This window comes from Monodon monoceros, unplaced genomic scaffold, assembly GCF_005190385.1.
Source record: "Monodon monoceros isolate NGI ecotype Baffin Bay Population unplaced genomic scaffold, NGI_Narwhal_1 Super_Scaffold_7, whole genome shotgun sequence".
NCBI classification, from domain to species: domain Eukaryota; kingdom Metazoa; phylum Chordata; class Mammalia; order Artiodactyla; family Monodontidae; genus Monodon; species Monodon monoceros.
Window position 1 is genome coordinate 5,808,173 of NW_021703784.1, and position 22,927 is coordinate 5,831,099.

At 36.9% G+C, this 22,927-nt stretch overlaps 1 long non-coding RNA gene across 1 annotated transcript in view; it reads left to right on the forward strand.

Annotated features, from left to right (window-relative positions):
- LOC114887460 overlaps nucleotides 1-21,100 on the forward strand; it is a 36,663-nt gene extending 15,563 nt beyond the window's left edge. The window contains exon 3 of the long non-coding RNA XR_003791553.1: nucleotides 21,047-21,100. This is a non-coding gene — a long non-coding RNA (uncharacterized LOC114887460). The remainder of the gene's footprint in view (nucleotides 1-21,046) is intronic.
- Nucleotides 21,101-22,927: the final 1,827 nt, after the last annotated feature.

Genomic DNA, 22,927 nt, shown 5'->3' on the forward strand with positions numbered 1-22,927 from the left:
TGTCCACTGGGAGAGGAAGACTTTGTCTCAGAATTAAATGTCAAACAGGAATGTTTAACAGGAATGTTGTCAGGAGAGACTGTGGGAGATGAAAAAGGAACATTTTTACATTCAGTAATTGTAATTGATTCAATGAACAAGAATTTGGATTTTGATTAGAATTGAACACATGACATAAGCATAACTTGAAAAATGCTTGCAAAACTCAGAAAAAAATAGGAGCAAAAATAATGAGAGACTATATAGTGTATATTTGGTTTTGGATATTTTATATAAAATTAGAATTTCAAAAGAAACAAGCACAGCAGATAAAGAATGAGAAGTTCTAAAATAAAAAAACAAAAACACTTTCCTAATCCAAAGATTTGAGTTTTCATAATAAAGTGGATTACTAAAACCCAGATTTTTAAAAAATAGAAGTGTTAGAGGTTTTATGTGAAATTTTTAATAGTGGCAACATCTTTAAAAATTCAAATAGAAAAAACTATGCTTATAAATGTAAAAAATTCATCTGATATCACTCTTCTCTGCAACATGTTATTTCAGAAACAATGGAGTAATGATACCCATAGGTCTTTGGGTAGAAAGAAGATGACACAAAAATTCTACATGAATTGAGTGCATAAATGTGGGCAGAGAAAATAATTTTAAGTTGTAATAATTCTGAGAAAGTATTCTACTCAATTCTGGAACTTTCTAAATCAAAACTACTCAAAGAACTACTTTTGTTGACTAAGAGATGGATTAAAATAAACTCAATAATGGGGAGGTTGTGCTATTATATTATTCATAGTGAGCAGTGGTACCAGAAAACAGTAAATGATTGCTGTTAATATGGCTACAATAATGAAATTTGTGTCAAACAAAAGTTTTAAAATAAAATATACATTATAAAGAAATAATAAGAAAGATCTAAAATAAGAGGTGGTAGTAACCAAAATTGAAAAGGTGTGGAAGGGAAGTTGGATGTATTACTGATTTCTTACTTCAAATAAACAGAAGTCAATATATTTTTTACAAATATAATTTTACACATTGAAACCAGTAAGTTTGAAAATATTTTTAAAATCTTAAAACCAACTTTTAATAGAATTTTAAAAACAATGCACTAAATAACTTTGAAAATGTCAAAGGAAAGCAAAAAGCAAAGGAAACACTGTTATAAATGACATGAATATTAAAAGAAGAAAAAAAGAGAAGACACCAGAGAAACCTAAAAAGCAAGGTATCATGCAAGTAACAAAAACAAAAACATAATTTAATTAAAAACTCTTCAAATAGAGGCAACGCCCACTTGGGAGAAAAGCAAAAAACCCAAAATAACAAAAAAAAGCCCCACAAACTTGTGTGCTATTTACAAGAGATACAAAATAAATAAAAACAAAACCTCAAGTCCACCCAAAAAAGAAAGGAAAATAGGTAATATTAATGGCATCCATAATCAAATTCAAAGAAATAAAGTTGTTTAAAAAAGTTATTCTTTATTAAACACTAATATACTTTGAAGATATAGTAGGTTATAGTGGCCATTATCTTTTATGTTCTCAACAAGAGCTAACTTATTAAAAGCAAAAGTAAAGAGAAATAAAAGGATTTGGCTAAATCGTAATTATAACGGAGGGTGTACATTATTCTCATTCTTTGTCACATCAAGTAGGAAAGTAATAAAATGGGTGGTTTGGGCTTCCCTGATGGCGCAGTGGTTAAGAATCTGTCTGCCAATACAGGGGACATGGGTTTGAGCCATGGTCTGGGAAGATCCCACATGCCGCAGAGCAACTAAGCCTGTGCGCCTCAACTACTGAGCCTGCGCTCTAGAGCCTACGAGCCACACTACTGAACCCCGTGCACCTAGAGCCCGTGCTCCACAAGAGAAGCCACCGTGATGAGAAGCCCATGCACCGCAAGGAAGAGTAACCCCGCTTGCCACAACTAGAGGAAGCCCACACACAGCAACGAAGACCCAGCACAGCCAAAAATAAAATAAATAAAAAAAATTTTTTTAAAAAGGTGGTTTGAAATATACTCTTAGATATGCTTATTTGGATAATGGGAAGTTGATTTATGAAGAATTTTACTTAGCATTCTATTTCAACTTTGTGCAGCTCACAGAGGAGCTCAAAACTGAGAGCAGAATAAAACAACTATGCAATCACGTTTGCAGTGTTATACTGAAACATGGTGGTTTAACTTTCCTCTCACAGTACCCGTGATTTGTTTGTAATCACGTCACATATCACTCTCTAATAATTTCATATATCAAGTTCCTAAAATATGACCTTTTCATTTATTTCTTTCCTTTCTGTTTTTATTATTTTATTTTTGTATTAAAGGTTGAATAATATGTTATGGGTATTATACATTATATTTTGTTTACATGATTTTAGGTGTATGGTAAGCGATAGCTACCAATGAAAGGAGAAAAACAGCCATAAGATAGAGTACTTAATTAGATGAAAAGTATCTATTAAAATTGTGTTTTATTTGACTATTGAGGGAATTATGTCCATTTAATAAGATTTGGTAATAATTTAACAAAAATTAGCATTGATATTGAATGCAGTTTTTCCCCATTGAAATGAATACTATTGACCTGAGATACTTAACCTATTACAGGGCTTTCATGAATTTAATATGTTTGAAAGGCAGAGAAGAAAATATGTGTACCTACAGTAGACATCCATAATTTCCCAAACATTCATAGAGCATTTACAAAATGCTTGCACTTAATTTTAAAAAATCATTATATTCCCCAAAGTAAATAATATTATCTTCTCTGGACACAATAAATTCAAACTAGAAAGAAACATAGAAAAACAAGCCAAAGCAAACTTAGACCTTAGAAAATACTGTCCTTGTGTCTTTGGATCATAATGAAAAACAATTCTAGAAATACATACCAATGAGGAAACAATATATTAAGTGTCTATCAAAACGTCTAGAATGCAGACATAGAAATGTTAAGATAAATCTTCATATTTCTAGATACTTTTATTCTTACTTAAAAAAAGGTGAAAATAGGGCTTCCCTGGTGGCGCAGTGGTTGAGAGTCCCCCGGCCGATGCAGGGGACGCGGGTTTGTGCCCTGGTCCGGGAGGATCCCGCATGCCGCGGAGCAGCTAGGCCCGTGAGCCATGGCCACTGAGCCTGTGCATCCGGAGCCTGTACTCCATAATGGGAGAGACCACAACAGTGAGAGGCCTGAATACTGCAAAAAAAAAAAAAAAAAAAGTGAAAATAATGAAACCAACCATTTGGATAAAGACATAGAAAAGAACCTCAAATGAGTCGGGAAATAACAGTAGGAAATTTCCTCACTTTGGCAAGAAATAATAAAAAATGGCATAAAGGGTAAATATTTGGGAAAATATAGAAAACATTCTATCTTTATTTTAATATAATGTTACATTCCTAAAGAAGATTATTGACAGATTAAATATAAAAACACCATAATATATTGTGAGGTATATAAATATGTAGAAGCAAAATACATGACAACAAGGTTACAGTGTGTGGGAGACAATTGTAACTAAGGTTTTTACACTGTGACATAGTATAATAGTTGAAGGTAGATGTTGCTATGGTAAAGGTGCATAATGTATTCTATTGAGCAATACTAAAAATAATAATATATTTTTAGCATATAGCTAAAAATGCTAAAGGGGATAAATACTAAATCCTCACTGATTCAAAAAGGGGCACAAAAGGAAGAGGATGACGAAACTGATGGGACAAATAAAATGAATACCAAATGGTAAGATTAAACTCAATCACATCAATAATTAAAAGAAAATAGACTAAATACACCAATTAAAGGACAAAATTCATCCGACTGGATATCAAAGCAAGATCCAGCTAAATGCTGTTTACAAGATACACACTTTAAATATAAGTGCCGACAGTTTGAAAACACAAGGATGAGAAAAATGTATAATATATTTTATATAAATATTAATCATAAGAAAGTTCTTATAACTACGGTAGAGTCAGGAAGAGTAAATTTCAAGATGAAGGGCAATACCAAAGATAAAGAGAGACATATGGTCAAGAAGATACAACAATCATATGTACATATGAAGCAAAAATAACTCTTTAGATATAAAAACAAATGAAAAGAATTAAAGGGAAAATTAGAAAAAGACACAATTATATTAGATGATTCTAACACTATTTGGTTAAAAATAGCAGAAAAATAAGTAAAGATATAGAAGATTTGAAAACAAATATTCATCAACCAAATTGTTCATTCAACCCAACTGGCATTACAGAAACAAAGAAACAAAATCAAAATACTTCAAAATGCACACTTCTTGCAAGTGTGCATGCAGTGTTCACCAAGACAGACCATGCACCAGGTCATGACACACACACCAATAAATTTCAAAAGATTGAAATCATTGAATATGTTCTCTAACCACAACATTATTAAAGGTAAAACCAAAAAGATATCTTTTAAAATCCTTAATCCTTGAAAATTGATTGTTGAAACAATCAAGAGGTCAAAAATAAATATTTTTTGAACTGAATTATAATGAAAAGCCAGTATGTCAAAATTTGTGAGATGCAGCTAAAACAAGGAAATGTACAAGAAAATGTATAATTTTAAGTGCCTATGTGATATTCATACCAACTAGTGTGGCAGCTGAATTCAATAAGACTGATGATATCAAAGGTTACTGAGAAATTGGATACCTTGCATAATGCTGATGAGGGTCGTACATGTCTGGAAAGATGTTTGACAGTTTCTTATAAAATTAACTCTACTACTCAGCTTCCACTTCTGGATATTTATTCAAGAAAGTCCTCTAAAGGACTTTCCTAAGAATATTCATACCAGTCTATTCATAATGACTAAAAACTGATAGCAATCTAAGTGTCCATCAAAAAGAGAATAGGTAAAAAATTTGTGGAATCATCACATGATGTAATACTACTTGACAATAACTAAGAACTGCTATAACCTGGTTGAATCTAAAAAACATTGTGTAAAGTGATATAAACCAGACAGAAAAGAGTATATACAATATGATTCCACCACACATAAAACTAACCTATAGTGATAGAAATAAGAAAGTCATTGCCTCTGGATATGTGGGTTGAGGGTGAAAGGTAAGAAAATTGCCTAGACAGGGGCAAAATGAAACTTACTGGGATGATGGAAATGTTCTATATCTTATTTTGGGCGGTGGTTACACAGGTGTATATAGCTGTCAAATCTCGTCAAACTAAATCCTTAGGAACTAGGTATTTTATTGTATATAAATTATAACCCAGTAAGATTTTAAAAATATATTAATGGAGATTTTCTATATCATTGTTAAACTTTTTCTGAAAAAATCCCATTTACTAAATATTTTAGGCTTTGATGGCAATACTGTCTATGTTACTCAACCCTACCATTATTGCAAGAAAGTGGCCATCAACAAAGGTAAACAATGGGCATTGCACCATTAAACTGTATTTACATGTTAACTAAAATTACTATGGTGATCTTTTTGCAATATATATATAAGTATCAAATCATTGTGCTTTACACCTGAAAGTAATATATTGTTATATGTCAATTACACCTCAATAAAATTCTTTTAATTTAAAAATTTAAAAATACACACACTTATATTTACAAAAGCAGGTGGCAGGTTGGTTTCATAGGCCAGAGTTCCCACCTTTGTTCTGTATTCTTACTTATTTTTTCTAATTGATCAGTTAATTATTAAAAGAGGTATTAAGGAGAGGTATTAGTGAACTTGTCAAATTCTTCTGGCTGTTCTGTCAAATTTTACTTTATGTATTTTGAGGGTTTTTTTTTATTACATGAATACATTCTATGTACTTGTAAACATACTGGTGAATTGACACTCCAAACTTTATTGTTGTTGTTAGTGTGTTCTTTATCTGTAGGACAGTAAATTATTGGCCTTAAGGTCTAAAACTAGTTAAGCCCTGTTTCTAATAGTAAAACACTACATTTTTAAAGTAAAATATATCTGATATATATTTTTCAATTTTTTTAAATTTTAACTTTTCTGTGCCTTTGTATTTTTAGAAGAATTCCTTATAAGCAGCATATAGCTGGATTTATCTTGAACAAGTTTGAAAAAAATCTTTTAATTGGAAAGTTTAATCTATCTATCATATTATTTTGGTTTCTCTATGTCCCTCATTTTATGTTTATTACTTTCGTTTCTGACTTTGTGTGCATTTATTGAACGTTTATAATCCATTTTGCCACTGTACTGTTTTATAAACTACACACTAATTCCATTCTTTGAGTAGTTTCTAAATACATGCGTATTTTACAAAAAATCAAATTTTAGTCATTGCCTCTGCAAAATAGGTTAATATAACATATTAACTTGAATTCCATTACTCCATCTTAGCATTTTATCCTTTTTCAATATTTTAATGCTATTATGTTTTATCTCCCAAATTAGACACGATTGTTATTATTTTGTAAGCCAATTTATTATTTTTCTTATATCTCAAAATCTCCTTTAAAATTATTTCCTTCTACCTGAAGCATTTCTTTCAGAAATTATTTATATGAAAGTCATTTGAGTCAACTCTATCAGTTTTTGTTTTAATAAAAATGTCTTTATCTTACTCTCTTTCTTCAGTAATAGTTTAGTTGAGTCTCCCTCAGAACCTTGAAATCATTATTTTACTGCCTTTTTCCTTTCACCTTTGCTGTTGAAAAGTCTTCTCCAAGTCTGTCATTTCTTCATAGGCAATTTGTTGTTTGTTTGTTTTTTTATTCTGGGAGTCTATGATATCATCTCTTTAACTTTCATTTTTTTAAAACCTTCTTAGGATTCATTGGTCTTCCCAAAGCTGAGGGATTTTTTTTTTTCCTTCCATCTTTTCTAGACAGTCTTTCTCTTAGCAAATATTGCTTTTCTTCCATTCTTTCTTGATCTTTAACCAACTATTTGATAATGCTTTTCATTCCTTCATCCATCTCCTTACCTTATAGTCAGACTTCATATTTTGCTCTCTGTACAAAATTCTGATAATTTCCCTAGATTTATTTTTCATTTCACCAACTCTGAAATATTGTCTAATCTGCTATTTGAAATATCCACTGATTTTACAAAATTTCAATGAAATAAAATTTTTCATTACTATAATTTCCTCTAAGGTTATTTTAAAATCTTTCTATAATTTATTTGTGTTTTAAATTCCCTGTTAAACTATTTAAACTACTTTGATTTTGATTACAACTATTCCAATATATGAGGCTCTTGGAGGTAAAAGTGTGCTGTTTATTATTTTGGCTGTCACTCATGGTGGCTAGTTTCCCTCTGTTTTGAGATCTGACATTGGAGGGGGGTTCTTCCTCTGACCTTTTGTCCTATGTGACTTATAATTCAACTTCCGCCTTACTACCAGTGAGAGCTCAGCCTGCCTGGTTCCCCTTATTACTCACTTGAGAAATAAGTACCTAAAGAAAATCAAGTTTTATTTATTTATTTTTTCTCCCAGAGACAACAAATTATAATCCTCTACTGCTGAAAGAATATTTCTCCCTTGACCATGTTTTTAAAATTTTAAATTTATTTTGCCTCTGGAACGAATACCTCGTCACATTATTCATGTGTGCTGTGTTTGGCCTTTTCCTACCCCTCCAGAAGGCAACTGCATGAACATGTTGGCATCACTGCTCTTTGCTACTGAGTAGGAATGACACTAGCTCTAATTAGATTACCTTTATTATAGAAACGGACAACCCTAAATGGCTACTTGTGCGTGTTTTTTAAGCAACGGTTTCTCCTACGGAGTGGCCTGCCTCATTATCTTATCTAATCGTATCTGGGCTTCTCAGTTCCCACCTCCTCAAGTCACCATCACCTCTTCCTTGGGTTAGAGCTGACCTCTTGACTCCCTTCAGACACTCCTCAAATCTGTTCTTCTTACAACCACTTCAAAAACCAGTTCTTAAAAATATATTTTTTTATTTGAGATGACCAATAAAACCAAGAAGAAACTGAAGGCTTTACCAGGCACTTTAGTCATACAGTAGTCTCAGTCTAAAGAAAAGGTCCTGGGCAGAAAGAATGAAAATTAAAATGGGGGTGAAAAGACATAAAGAAGAAGAAGAAGAAGGGTAAAGGGTTGCAAGATGCAGGAGAGAGAAAAGATAAAAGGAGAACTGAGAGCTGTTTGGAGAAAACACTATCCATTTTCATCAACTATTTTTTTTTTTTTTTTTACTTTTCCATTATGGTTTATTACACGGTACTGAATATAGGTCCCTGTGCTATACAGTAGGACCTTGCTTATCTATTTTATCTAGTTTGCATCTGCTAGCGATATTTGGCATCATCTCTTCTTTTAGTTAGAACCCACGAACTGAGCATAGGAATGGTGTGGAAATCACAGGGTGGGAGAAAAGGAAAACCCAATGCCTCTCTTGCTCTAAGCAGGCGCAGGTGTGATAAATCACATGCAGTCTGGCAGTATATCCCATTAGACCTTGCCTGGGCACTGGCTTTTGGGGCTTGGACAGGGTCCAGTGGCAACCCACGAGCACCACAAACCTCCCAGGCTGTGCTGTTTGCTTGAGCGTAAAACTATTTGCGAGAGAACAGGAGGGTGTCTGAAACAGCTGAGCTGTTTGGGGGCTGAACTGGCTTCTACTCAGGAAATCTGGGGAGAAAGAAGGTGAGAAAGAGTAGGAGGAAGAAATATACATGTATTGCCTGAAGAGAGAAACAGGACTGAGGCCCTGACATGATCTGATCCCTCTAAGTAAAACCCTATTTGCAAAACATGCATGGTTTTCAGAATTTACTAAGCTAAAGAAGTGTAGAGTATAAGGTCACACCTACCTGTCATTCTCTGCTGTCTAGACTAAGAGAGGGCAGATGAGGGACTCAGGAATAAGAACAGAGATATGGGGGCAAGGGAGGAGAAATAAGAAAGACTTGATTCTTCTGTATCTCCAAGTTGCTTCTTCTAACTCTGAGTGGTACAACAATGACTTTTGTTGCACCTCCTCCAATGCAGTACATATTTATCTAACTGAGCATTAATTCCAAATATTACCTGAGGGCAAGTCAAGAGCATCATCAGCATATTCCCTGAAAAAAGGTTTGTGGTGGAGCGGAGGGGGTCTCATCCAACATTCGTACATTCTTTCTTTTTCTTCAGCATCTAATGGATGTAAATCCTGCCTCATGGAAACGAGAGGCACAGATTCTGAAGCTTCACTGCTTGCGTTCTGTATCCTGGCCCTTCCTTTTACTAGTTCTGCTATCTTGGATGGGTTACTTAACCTCTCCTTACCACAGTTTCTGCATATGTAAAATGTAAGAATTCATTTTGTTAGTAAATATAAGTTCTTGCAACAATTCCTGGCACATAGTAAGCACCGTGAAGTGTTTGCTATAATAATCATGCCTCCCAACCCCCAATGTCAAGTCAAACCTGGTTCCAAGGACTCATTCACCAAAGTCCTTAAGATATCTAATACAAATCACTTTGGTGTCTCCTTCTTCTTTCCATGGTGGTACAAAGACTCGGAGATTATGCAGTCCAGGTGAGGATAAGCAAGGAGTCATATGGCTGTTAATCCATGCTCATCCCAGTCATCACTCTTCTGCCACACGATGCCCTGGTCAAGCAGGTCAGGGCTCTTCAAGGTCATTGAGTACACAGAGATGCTGGTCATAATCAAGTTCATTATGTGGATCCTTACCACAGCTCTCAAGGACATGATGCTCAGTGCCCAGCCTCCACAAGCTCCAGAGAACCATCCACAAGCTGAGGTCCTGGCGCCTCCAGGTGGTGTGCAAGGGAGGACAGGTGTTTGCCGTTTTATGTCCCATGGCCTGTCCTTCCCAATGAGCAGTATATCACCTCTGATAAGTCCATTTTTCCTCTAATAGCACAAGTTTACATCCCTTTCCTCTTCGGGAACATCCCTCCCAATCCTCTACATAAGTCTAGGATTAAAGCACTAGGGTTCTGTTAACAACCCTATGGGTCTGTGGGAAGCACAGACCTCAGCAACACAAAGTTACCCTCTTAAGATATTTTTGCCTATACCATTAGTCCATGGCAGAAAAAAATACACTACTTATCAATCTTAAATCACTAAAAGTGGGGAAATTACATATTATGTTACTCCTGCTAATGTAGTAAAAGGTAAACAGAAACACCTTTGAAGTATTAATGCCAAAAATATAGTTTGTGTGTTTGGGGATGAATGGGATACAGAGAGGACAGGAACAGAACCCTTTCCCTTACAGAATGTAGCTTCTAGTTTGGAAGTCACAATCTTTAAACTCAGCAGGCATGCCTTAGAATAATGGCATGCAAATACAGAATAATTCTGGCAAGCCACCATGAGCCATGTTGCTTTTATAACTCATACATCTATTCATCCCCTGTTCTGCTTTACTCCCTAAACTGACCCTTGTGATCAGATCTGTGGACAACAAGATAGCCTCATACTTGAGTGGTTTCTTCTCCTATTGGTATTTGTCCCCAAATCCCTATTAATAGAAACTGAAGCTCTGAGAACAAAGCTCTGGGAAGGAATAGACAGGTGTCTACATTTTCATAGGAAATTCACTGAGCTGCAGCCAAGGGAATTATTCAAAAACCCAGGTTAGGGCACCGCAGTCAGAGCTAGGAACACCAGAGTATCCGAAGAAGACTTTTATTTACATCTGAATACAATCTCCAGAGCTGCCTGACTTGCTTTCAGGCTGCTGTGAATATTTTGGTGGGAAAGTCTGCTTCGAATTCAGGGTAGCAACACACAGCTTCTTGCACCTCCCCTCCTGACACCTACCCAGGAGCCACTGAGAGAGGATTCCTGAAAAACAGGGCCGGCCAAAACCTTTTAGGCTTTGTTGCTATGGTAAAATGGCCTTTCCTCTGTGCTGCAGATATGGGAAAGGAAATACAAGGAAGTTTAAGAAGATGTAGTTTAAATAGCATTGGATTGATTCCAAATGGCTTCATTTTTGCATAAGAGAGTCCCAAATCAGATCTAAAACATAATCACTGCTATAGTTGTAGGCTTTCCTTCTAGCTATCAGCTTCTGCTAATTATACTCCAAAATGTGAGAGAGATTTGCTTTGTTTCTTGAATCAAAGCACCAGTCTTTCCTAAGATCAGTGCTGACCATTTCCAAATTCCTCATGTGGATCAAGGAATTTTCTCTGCAGAGGCAATATAGTAGAGTCGTTATGAAAATGGCCTTTGGGTCAGAACAAAAGCTGAGTGAATAAAAATTCTCTGCTGGCCTTGAGTAAATTACTTGCTCCTCACTGCTTCACAGGTTTGGATCAGAAGTGTGCTCTAAAGGCTAAATGCTATAATGAGTAAAAAGTGTTTGGTACAGAGCCTGGTACGTAATGAAGGGTTAATAAGTTAATGATCATTATCTCTATGTTGTTGGCTCACATCTAGTAAGTGTATTTTCCATTCTGAATTGCTAGACTCATCCCCACTCAGGAAAATAAAGTCATGAAGATTTTATTTATTTATGTGTTATTTAGTCAGCCACATGGCTAACATTTGAATCACAGACTTTGCAAATATAATTAAAGCCATGGATCCCCTTCTCCCAAAAGAAGAAATACAGTACCAAGATACACCAATGTTCATAGCAGCATTATTCACAATAGCAAAAAGGTGGAAACAAGCCAACTGTCCACCGATGGATAAATGGATAAACAAAAAGTAGTATATACATACAATGGAAAGAAAATACATTCCTTTAAACGGAATGAAATTCTGACACACACTACAGCATAGATGAACCCTGAAGACATTATGCTAAGTGAAATAAGCCAGACACCAAAAGACAGATATATGATTCCACTTACTTGAAGTACCAAGAGTAGCCAAATTCATAGAGACTGAAGGGGAAGGGTGGTTGCCAGGGTCTGGGAGAAGGGGAGAATTTGGAGTTATTGTTTAATGGGTAGAGAGTTTCAACATAGAATGATGAAAACCTTCTGGGGATGGATGGTGGTCATGCTTGTACAACAATGTGAACGTACTAATTGCCACTGAATTGTACACTTAAAAATGGTTAAAACGGTAAATTTCATGTTATGTGTATTTTTCCACAATCAAAAAATAGTAGTACCAGGGGACGCTGGTTTAGTAAGTCTAGAGGAAGACAAATATTTTTAAAGCAGCTTTATTGAGTTATTATTTACGTACATACCGTAAAATCCACCCACTTTAAGAGAGCAATTAGTTATTTTAGTAAATTTATACAGGTTTGCAACCATTACCATAATCTAATTTTAGAATATTTTCATCACCTGAAAATCTTACTTTGTGTCCTCTAGTTGTGCCTTTTCTACAAATTTCATAAAAATTAAATCCCACAATATATACTATTTGTGTCTGGTTTCCTTCATTTAGTATGTTTCTGAGATTCATCCACATTGTTGCATGGATCAGGATTTCATTTTTTCTGTTGCCTAGTAGTATTCCATTGTGTGGATAATTGTTTATCCACTCACCAGTTGATGGACACTGGGGTTGTTTCCAGAGTTTGGCTATCATGAATAATGCTGCTGTGAACATTCACGAACAATTCTTCACATGGACATAAGATTTTATGTCTCTTGTGTAGATACCTAGAGTACAGTTGCTAGGTTATAAGGTAAGTGTACGTTTAACTGTTTAAGAAACTGTCAAATTATTTTCCAAATTATGTGTAATTTGGAACTATAATTTCCAAACTATAGTTTACATTCCCACCAACATATATGCAAGTTCTTGCTTTTGATGTTGTTTTGTTTTATTGTTTTCATTCCATTTCAGATTACATTGGCATCTGATGAGCATCTGTGTTTGTGGGCAGAAAGAGTATATTGAAACCAGTTGATTATGTATTTAGTTGTTACCTAAAATTTTGTGGTCTATGTGTAACCACTGATAAAGAAATTCTTATTGCTCTCACTGTCCTTTTTTTCAAAAGATAACAGAAATTTTGTATTCAATCCTACAAGTTTTTTTTTTTTACCTTGCTCTTTTAACCTTTCTCTTGTCCCAGATCCCGGGGGTCTGTAAGTCTGGGTTACACCAACTCATAAGGAAATGTTTAATAGCTAATGTGCTACTTTTTCAGGATTATCTCGATATTTAGGAATAATTGCAGATTGGGGAAGAACATGTCTAGTTTCAAATTCTGGCTCCACCGCTAACCATCTCTGTGTCTTAGGGGACATTATTTAACCTCTCTATGTGACATATTTTTTTAACTTAAAGTGAAGATAATAATAGTTTTACCTCATAGAGATGTCATGAGAATTGAAAAAGAAAACACATGTAAAATACTTAGAACAGTGTCTCATATATTTTACATACTTCATTAGAGGCAGAATCCAGAGATATTGTGGCTTTGGTTCCAGAACATTCCAATAAAGCGAGTCACATGGATTTCTTTTTGTTTCCCAGTGCATAAAAAAGTTATTATACAGCATATTGTAGTCTATTAAGTGTGCAATAATATTATGTCGCAAAAATGTATACACTTTAATTAAAAATACTTTATTGCTGAAAAATGCTAACCATCATCTGAGCCTTCAGTGAGTCATAATCTTTTTCCTGGAGGAGGGTCCTGTCTCCATGCTGATGGCTGCTGACTAATCAGGGTGGTGGGCACTGAAGGCTGGGGTCACTGTGGCAATTTCTTCAAATAAGACAACAGTAAAATTTGCTGCATCAGTTGACTCTTCCTTTTACAGATGATTTCCCTGTAGTCTTTCAAAATTGGAGTCAATCCCCTCAAAGCCTGCCCCTGCTTCATCAACTAAGTTTATGTAATGTTCTAAATCCTTTATTGTCATTTCAACAGTCTTCACAATATCTTCACCGGGAGTAGATTCCATCTCAAGAAACCCCTTTCTTGGCTCACCCATAAAAAGCAACTCCTCATCCACGAAAATTTCATCATGAGATTGCAGCAATTAAGTCACACCTTCAGGCTCCACTTCTAATTCTAGTTCTCTTGCTGTTTCCACCACATCTGCTGTTACTTCCTCCACTGAAGTCTTGAACACCTCCAAGTTATCCATAAGGGTTGGAATCAACTTCGTCCAAACTCTAGTTAAAGTTGACATTTTTGACCTCTTCCCATGAATCACGAATGTTCTTAATGGCATCTAGAACAATGAAGATCAGAATGCAAGATTTCTCTGGTTCTCTAATTTCTTTGTTCCTTCACCCTAGAGGCACTCGTAACATGATCCTTTATCCTCCTCTGCTACTCCTGCTGCTCTGTCTGCAATACAGACACACACATGCACACACACACACACGCACACAGTATGGGATTGTAAGATCTAGTACCTATTCATTGGAAGGATGCAAGTGGGATAAAAATTCAATGGAAAAAGAGAAATGTTTTAATGATGCAGATTAATAAATGAGGATATTAGGTTAGGATAATTTTAAGCTTAATTTCACAAGATAAGTAAAGATCTATAGTATATGCAGGTTTGTATAAAATGATGGGACAAAGCTGTGGATGACTATTCTTCTTCCCACCCCCTCCTCAGGTGGTCACTATAGTCAATCTAGGCTCCAAAGACAGCAGAGAAAATCACCACCTGTTATGGAACAATTCTTTGTAGGCTTACTCTCAGTAGAACTCACAGGAATTCAGGGATTTAAAAAATTCAAAAGTCCAACCATCTCCCTTTACTAATGAATAAAACTGAGGTCTAGCGAAGCTAAATGATAATTTTGAAAAGACTGATTTGAGCAGAACTAGGGCTAGAATGCTGAAAAAAACTCTTTCTACTAAACCATGGTAGGTCAGCCAATCTTAGCCTCTTTAAACCAGAAGGAATGGTCATGAGAAAGGAAATAAGCAGGTGCAATTTTCTTTCCTATATCAATCTGACGCTTGTATTGCATCAGCTCATGAGCTCTCTAAGAGTAAGGGCCATACTTTCATTTAGGGGTCAAGCTCTCTTGTCCCCACTGGAACCCAGTTCTGATATTGCACCCCGATAGGACTGTGGCACCCCTTCATGCACACACTGCAAACATTAGGCAGCCTTAACTTCTGACCTCCTTTCATTCCACCCTCCTTTTAGGAGCACCTGCAAAAGGCCTCATCCCCCTCACTATCCTATCCTATTGTCCCCAGCCTCTAACTCCTGAAGATCCCGGTGGGAGGTTCATGACTAGGTCAACAGCAATAAGAGCAGCAGTTTCTCTGAGGCCCAGCCCAATTCTAGTTCTTCTGGGCTTTGTACCAGAGTATTTCTTGGTTAATGGCTTCTGTGAGAACCCAGTGTGACTGAGTAACAGGGAGGGATGAAAGACTTTAGTCTTGACATGAAACTTTCCTCCGAGATAGACATTACATGGAGATATTAAAAATACCTTTAAAAATTTAAGTATATTAAAAATATACTTAAATTAAAATACTTAAATTAAAAATACATAGCCTGAAAATACAAATGTATTATCCAAACACTAAAGCAGAGTGATTGACAGGATGAATGCCAAGGGGTGTTTAGACTTCTCGTGGCTCTACAACTATATTCCAGATCTATCGTTCTCTTACATTATCATCAATTTGGGAGTGCAAATCCTTCTAGTCCAAATCTGGGTTCATAACACTACACAAAAGAAATAAATGCAGAATAAGGGACTATATATAGTTAGCATTTATGAAGCACTTAAAATTTGCCAGACACTCTTCTAAATCTTTTACCTGGAGTACCTCATGTATCCTTCATAACAGTCCAAGATAAGGCAGTTTTGTTATCTTTATTTTACAGATGACGAATCTGAAGTTAGGTAGTAAGTGGTACAGTGAAGCATGAGCCCAGGATGCCTGGCTCTAGAGTCGGTGCTCTTATAACCGCAATATCATTGGTGCACATAATATACCTTAAATGCTATTCATAGTACTTGAATTTCTATAATCAGTGCAAGTCTTGCCTCTGCTTTCTGTCTTCTTCATTCTTTTTGCTATTCTATCCCTGACATATTTCCTCTTTCATTTTTTTTCCCTTCTGTGTCTTATCACTACTGTGATATCAGTAGACATACTTTAATCTTGGGCTGATAGGCAACTGACCCTTGCCTGAGTGCAATGTTGGCTGTCTTTTTTGAGATCTGTATGTTAGATGTTTCTCTATCCAACCTTTCATATATATTTCTTCATCTGTTTCCTCCTTTCCTCCCTTCCTTCCTTCCTTCATCAAACTATCAAGTTAAACTATATGCAAAACTGATCTAGATCAGTGGTTCATATGGGGTCGATTTTTGCTACTGCTTACCCCACCCCCAGAAAGAACACTTGGAAATATCTGAAAACCTTTTTAGTTGTAACAAATAGATAGGTCAGAGACAGTGTTTTACTGACATGTAGTGGGTAGAGACCAGGGACCTGCTAAAGATTCTACAGTTAACTCAAGAGCCAACCCAAACCAAAGAAATACCGGTCCAAAATGTCAGTAGTACCGTTGTTGAGAAACCCATAACAAGATGGAGAATAAGCAAAGATGTCACGAACAGTTCATTGGCTAGAGGAAGGAAAGATAGACAACAAAAATATGACAATAGTACATATGGTTAATTGCTGCAATTAAAATATGTTCAAGTTAGGAGATACAGAGGAAATAAGTGTGAGAATAAAGGAGATTGACTAAGAAGGCTTCACAAGGCATATACTAATACAACTGGGTCCTAAAAGTTCAATGGAATTTTCCCGTGGTGACAGAAGGAAGAACTCTGGCAATAGAAAGAATGAGGAATAAGCACAGTCATTTGGGGGAAACTCTCAATAATTTGGGTTGCTGGAGAATATATTACAAAGACTTAGGTTCCACATTACAAGTTTACTCTTTATTTTATAAACAGCAGAGAATCATCCCAGGGCTTAAACAGATATGCAGAATCAGATGTGCTCTGTGGATATTATAGTTCACAATGTAGACTCTGGCTTCTGTGAAGAAGAGACAGAATGCAATACTAGAGAGGAAGAAATAACTAGAGCCTGGGAACACAATATTGAGGACATCAACAATGACAGTGGGATCTGGGGTAGAGAAAGTGAGTGAAAATAAGAGAACCTTAATAGACAGACCCAACAATGTTTAATAAGCAGATAGATATTGAGAAAAAGTAATCGAGAAAGCTCCCTAGGTTCTGGCTTAGGCAGTTATGCAGAAACCATGCAATGCAATATAAAGAGAGGAGCTGGGGTTTATGGGGTAGTGGGTGGAAAGCATCTTTGAATTTTTTAATTGAGTGTATTAAGTTTGTGGAAAGTGTGAGTCGTGGAAATTGAGGCATTCAGGAAGCTGTTGGTTAAGCCTGGAGCACAAAGGAGAGGTGGACATTGCATAGGCAGGTGGAGAATAAGGGGAGATGGAACTGGGACATAGGGAGGTCCCTGAAGGGGACAGTCAGCACTTCACTACTCAGTGTTGAAGGAAGGAAAGCAAAGCAAGCTCAGACCTAAGTGACCTTGGTACCTATGACTTTCCATTCTGATGGTGACACCCCAATAGCACGAGTTTTCAGAAAGTAAAAGATGCTGAGTCAGGCTGGGAGATAGCATTAAGGTTCTGATTATGGGTGAAGAGTCAAGTGGCAAGAACTAGACCCATGACTCAGGCCTAGACAAGCAGGGTGTTTTGAGTAAGAACTCTGGGCTCAGCAGGAACTGAACAGAAGGACAACAGACCAAGACAGAAGAGCAGGCCAGGCTAAAAAGTTAAGGTTGATTGTGCACACAGATAGTGGGGCTCCAGCAATAATACCAGCCCTAGAACCACCAGCTGGTAGGTTGGCGAGTATTCCTTGCCCTGTGGATAATGGACTCAGATAGTGGGCAGAGCTGAATCTCTAAGAAGACAGCTTTGGGGCAAACAGCTAACGGGTCTGGGAAGGCAGGGCTAGCACATGTCACCCAGCCAAACCACGTGGAGTCAGAGGTTCAACCTGCATCAGAAGAGCGCTTTTCAGAGAGGGTCCCCTTCCATTATGTCTCACGCTTGTTATTTAGACTTTGTAACTTAGTGTCACTAGAACCTCCGTGTCTTTTGATCTGCCTTGTGAAACTGCATAACTCCTAAAGGGTACCAGCTCAAGATTCATCTTAAATGAATCTACCTCTGACAACCCTGGGAAAATTCAATCACTCTGTTCAGAGGGGACCCCAAATATAATTTTCCCATTATGTTATTATAAATGTGTTCTCCTGAATTGCAATTATTAATTTAAATGGCATGCTGTATTTTTCTTGATATTCCTGGTGCCTTGGGTGTAGTGAGAAATCAATACATATTCGTTGGTTAAAAATAACAATAATGATGTTCTCTTAATCTGCGTGTTGATTTGTGTGTCCTTGTCATTGAGTTTATTTCTTAATCACTGGTCTGTCCCTGTTTCTTAAATTTGTTATTCATAGACATACACACACACACACACACACATTTGTGTTTATTTAGCAATGAAAAACATTCCATCTCTATGAGGCTGGTACTTTCCTGTTTTAATAAGCTGTCTCATAACCATCATCCTAATATTATTTGACTGGTGCATTGGGGGGATAAAAAATGTTTAAGCTGAAATTCTCAAATTATATTTGGCAGACTATGACATGTTTTCCCTCTCTCAGCACCAAACTATACAGAAAAATACCTGATCAAATTTCTAAAATAATGTGTTTTAAAAATGATGTAGAAGTGGTCTCGGCTTGAGCCTGAGCTGTACCCACCACTGGGACTCAGGTATGTTTGGATTTGACTGGCAAATTAGTGGGACAGGCAGGGCTCTGGCATCTCACTGAATGTGAGAAAGGAGCCTACGGGAGGAAGGATAGGTGTGAAATGTCCAGAAGACAGAGTTCCCTGGACCAGAATTAGTGGCTCCTAGTTGAGCCCTATAGGAGACAAGGTGAAGGTATAAGATAAGCTGTTTGCACAATATCATGGTCTCCTGCAGGCTCTAGAGCACAACGAGTTCTGCATCAATGCTCTGGTGATACAGTCTAGGAGAGGAGCTTCTACTGAAATTTGTGCAAAATCCAACATAGGCTTGATGAAGTAAGAGCTCTACTCTGGTATCAAGAGGGCGTACAGATTTTCTGGCACGGATAGAGATTCTCGGTGGTGGGCACTGTTGGAGGGGCAAGAGTGTGGCTTTCTGCACTGGCTTACCAGGAAGCAGACACTGAAGAGGGTACTGAGGCAGGAGAGGAAGAATCTCACTGATACCATGTGGCCATTGCAGCCCAAGAGATTGTTTGCAAGCACAGGTGACAACCCTCCAAGTCACTCCTGGAAATGACTGGATTAGATTTTGAAGACTTTTGGAGATTTTGTGGGAGCAGGTGGGAGATGGCATTTATGCAGCTATTGCTATTGAGTCTTTACGAATTATAATCACAGCTGGAAAAGCCTGTAGAAATATACATTAAATTATTTGATATAGCTGCATTTAGATTCTAATCTATCAATAGATATATAAGTGATAGGTTAGTTTTCTCCCTCACTTAAACAATTTGTTCACTTATATTTTTATCTTTTCCACTTGCAGTTTTATTTTTTTCACTTATGGTTTTTCTTTTCTTCCCTAGATGTTTTAAAATGGGTATTTGGAAATATTTATCCATTTATTCAGTAAATACCTTTTCATAATCTATGAGACATAATGGGTAATTTATAGGAATCCAGATCAGGCAGCTATGGGCTTGAATTCTGTCCTTGCTACTTACTAATTTGGTGACCATAGTCACATTTCTTAAAAAATCTGTACCTCAGTTTCCTCATGGGAATAACACACACACATGCAGGCACCTACACACAGTTACCTTATTGAGTTGTTGGGAAAATATACGTAAGATACTTCAACATCTGACATAGAGTAGGTGCTCATCTGAGTCATAATTATGCGTAATTATAATTATTACCACCCTCAACATTATCAACTATTCTGTGCATGGCATCATGTTATGCCCTGTGAGGAAAACAAACACCTTCCAGTCATTGTCAAGGAACTCTAGTCCTCTTTTTACCTGGTTAAGTCTTCTTTTTTTTTTCTGGAACAATCATGTTGTCATTGAAAGATGGACTTTCTATCTATGATTCTTCTCTTCACATCAATCCTTCCTCCTTGGCGTTTGTGAATGAAGAACAGAGCCTTCCTTGCTAGTCTCTTTGGTCAGTAAAGTAGGGACTATATGGTTGTGCTTTTGCCTCACTTGGTTGTATTTCCTCTCGTTAATGTTTTCCTTGATTCCACCGGGGAAAATGCTGATAGAGATGGAGAAAAGAAAAGCCTAGAAAGAGTGACTGATCTGTGCTTTCTCACCAGCTGTATGCAGCGGAGGACCTTTTCCCCTCTGGTGTTCTCCAGTTCTCACCTGGGACATGTTCAGGACATCATTCTGGTTTTAGGGAAAGGATACGCATGAATTAATTTTTAATTACACTTATGAAGGAATTGGTCAAATAATCAAAAAGGAAGAGTAAAGAAGTAGAGGGCCGTACATGCAATAGGATCTCCAACTTCTGGAATTTGCTAATTCATCTAGGTGGCTTCCCTGTGATAGGAAACTGAGGCAAGAGGTGGAGGGTGAGTTAACCAGGGTCAGTTAGTGAAATTCTTGCAGAGTCAGGAGCAGAAGTCAGGCCTTCTGAGCAGCAAGTCCTGGACCCCATCACTTGGACCATCACTGTCGGCAGCTCTGGTCCAGGAGCGCTCAGGAGGCAGCTGACTGATGCAGGAGAAACAGGGTAACATGTTGTCTGACGAGTCACTGTGGCAGACTTATAACCACTTTTTAATCAGATAAATCTATTCTTTTCCACTCAAAGGAAAGCATAGGAAGTCAGGGAATCAAATGAGAGGAGCCGTAGCTCTGTTCAGAGAAAGAAGAAAGGGTGAGACGTGGAGGGAGTGAACATTGACTCTGCATTCTTTTCATATTTACCCCTTGAAATGCTCCCTAGAGCAAAACCAAATCCAGGCACTTTAACATATGTTATTTTGCCCGATGCTCACAAAATCCATGAGCTGAATCTTACATTCATTTTACAGCTGTGGAAACTCAAACGAAGAGAGGTGAAATGATTTCCCAGTATCACACATGAGAAGGTGAGAAAGAATTGAGTCCATATCTTCTGATTTACCTTTTCTTTTACTCTCTAACTGTAGTTTCTAATAATTTCATGAAATATCACAAAATATCTTCTAATTTTCTCTAAATATTTTAAATAGTTCATGAGATTCTTTACTTCAATTTATAATAGTTATCCCCTTTCCTGAATTCCTAAGCTCTCATTATTTAAATAGCTTGAGATTTCAATAATATTTTGTCTGGCCAATGAGAATAGAAGTACCCAGGGCAGGAGCTGTGCTCAGGGTTCCCTTCTGTCTTTCAAAATACCATGGGCATGTATCAATTCATAATAGGTGTTCAATAAACATTTGTTGAATCAAGGAATTCTTTCAGATACTTGTCTATTTTGTTCCTTATTGTCCTTGTGTCTCTCACTTTGATCAGTTTTCCTGTGTTAAACACTATGCTTAGCACAATTCACCCATTTTCTCATTTAGATACAATTATTATCTTCCTTTTTTGGTTAAGGAAACTGAAGATATGGGGTCCCTTTTCATAAAGTCGCAAAGTTTGAGCCTTCATCAGCCTGATCTCAGGGGCCAACCTCTTAATCACGACAGTATTTTGCCTCAAGACCACCTATCTGTGTGGTAATGGGACCTGACCCCAAGAGTGCTGGCTTCTCGGTTGTCAGAGTCATTATTAGACCCTCCACCAGGGGAAATTAACCAGTCAAAAAGCTGTTCATTCCCTCCCAATAAGCTCCCTCCACCTGGACTAACATGGTAGCTCCCCAGGGTCACTTTCTACCCTGGCATACACACTGCAAGTAAAAAATCTGGGGAATCAAACTCCAACATTAGTGCCATAAACACTCCACCTAATCACCCTCCTAAAATCAGCAGACCGAGTCCCCAGAATGCTAAATTCTTCTCTTCATTCCCCTCTGCCTCTTCTGAGGCTTTCATTTGAGCCTTTCCCTCCCAACTCAAACCAGATATGTAAGGATGGCATTATGTTTCTTCATAGCTAATAGCTAGACTATGAAATCATTCAGCAAGCAACTCCCAAGCCATGGGAATCCGTCGTAACAAATTTCCTTCATTTTTATAACCCTGAAGATAGAAGAGGGGCCAGGAGGTGGATGAAGGAGAGGGATATTGCCAGGTATTTTTAACTTTGTCCCTGGGTAGTTGAAGTGAGAGCAGCCCAGGTCAGATTAGAAGCAAGATCTCCTTGGAAATGCTGGGGCATGACAGGGGCCTGGTCGACCCATATTGGATTGATTATGAAGCAGGAAGTGAAATCTGACATGGGTGACACTTAACACCTTCACACGCATCCTGTCTCCTAGATGATGAGAATAAAGATATTGTATTTTCAGTGGCACTGACATTTTTATACCTCTTAACGAAAGGGGAAACAACTCTTTGGGCCAGGTTGAAAGGATAAGGAAGCAGAGAATGCCTTCAACAGCCTTTGGGAAGATAGGTGATGTGAGTAGGAAGTTGTATACGGAAGGAAACATCAAATCCTATATTTTGGGTGAATAAAGCAAACAAGTTTGCCTCAGCCTGGCCAAAGAATGGTTTGGGTGAGAGCAAAAAAAAAAAAAAAAAAAAAAAAATGAAATAGGAAGTCAAAATAAAGAAATCCAATATTGATTTCTTTATCACCTGAAATAGTTGAAACTTTTTTCAATGTTTTCACTCCCAGTATATTCAACAATTTCCAGAACTGAAAATATTTTCAAAATTGCATTAACCGTTTAAGGCTACTTGAGGATACATGGAATTGAAGCACAACTGTAAGTGTCTAGATCAACAGCACAACCTGACTTGATAAACTGACAACCACTT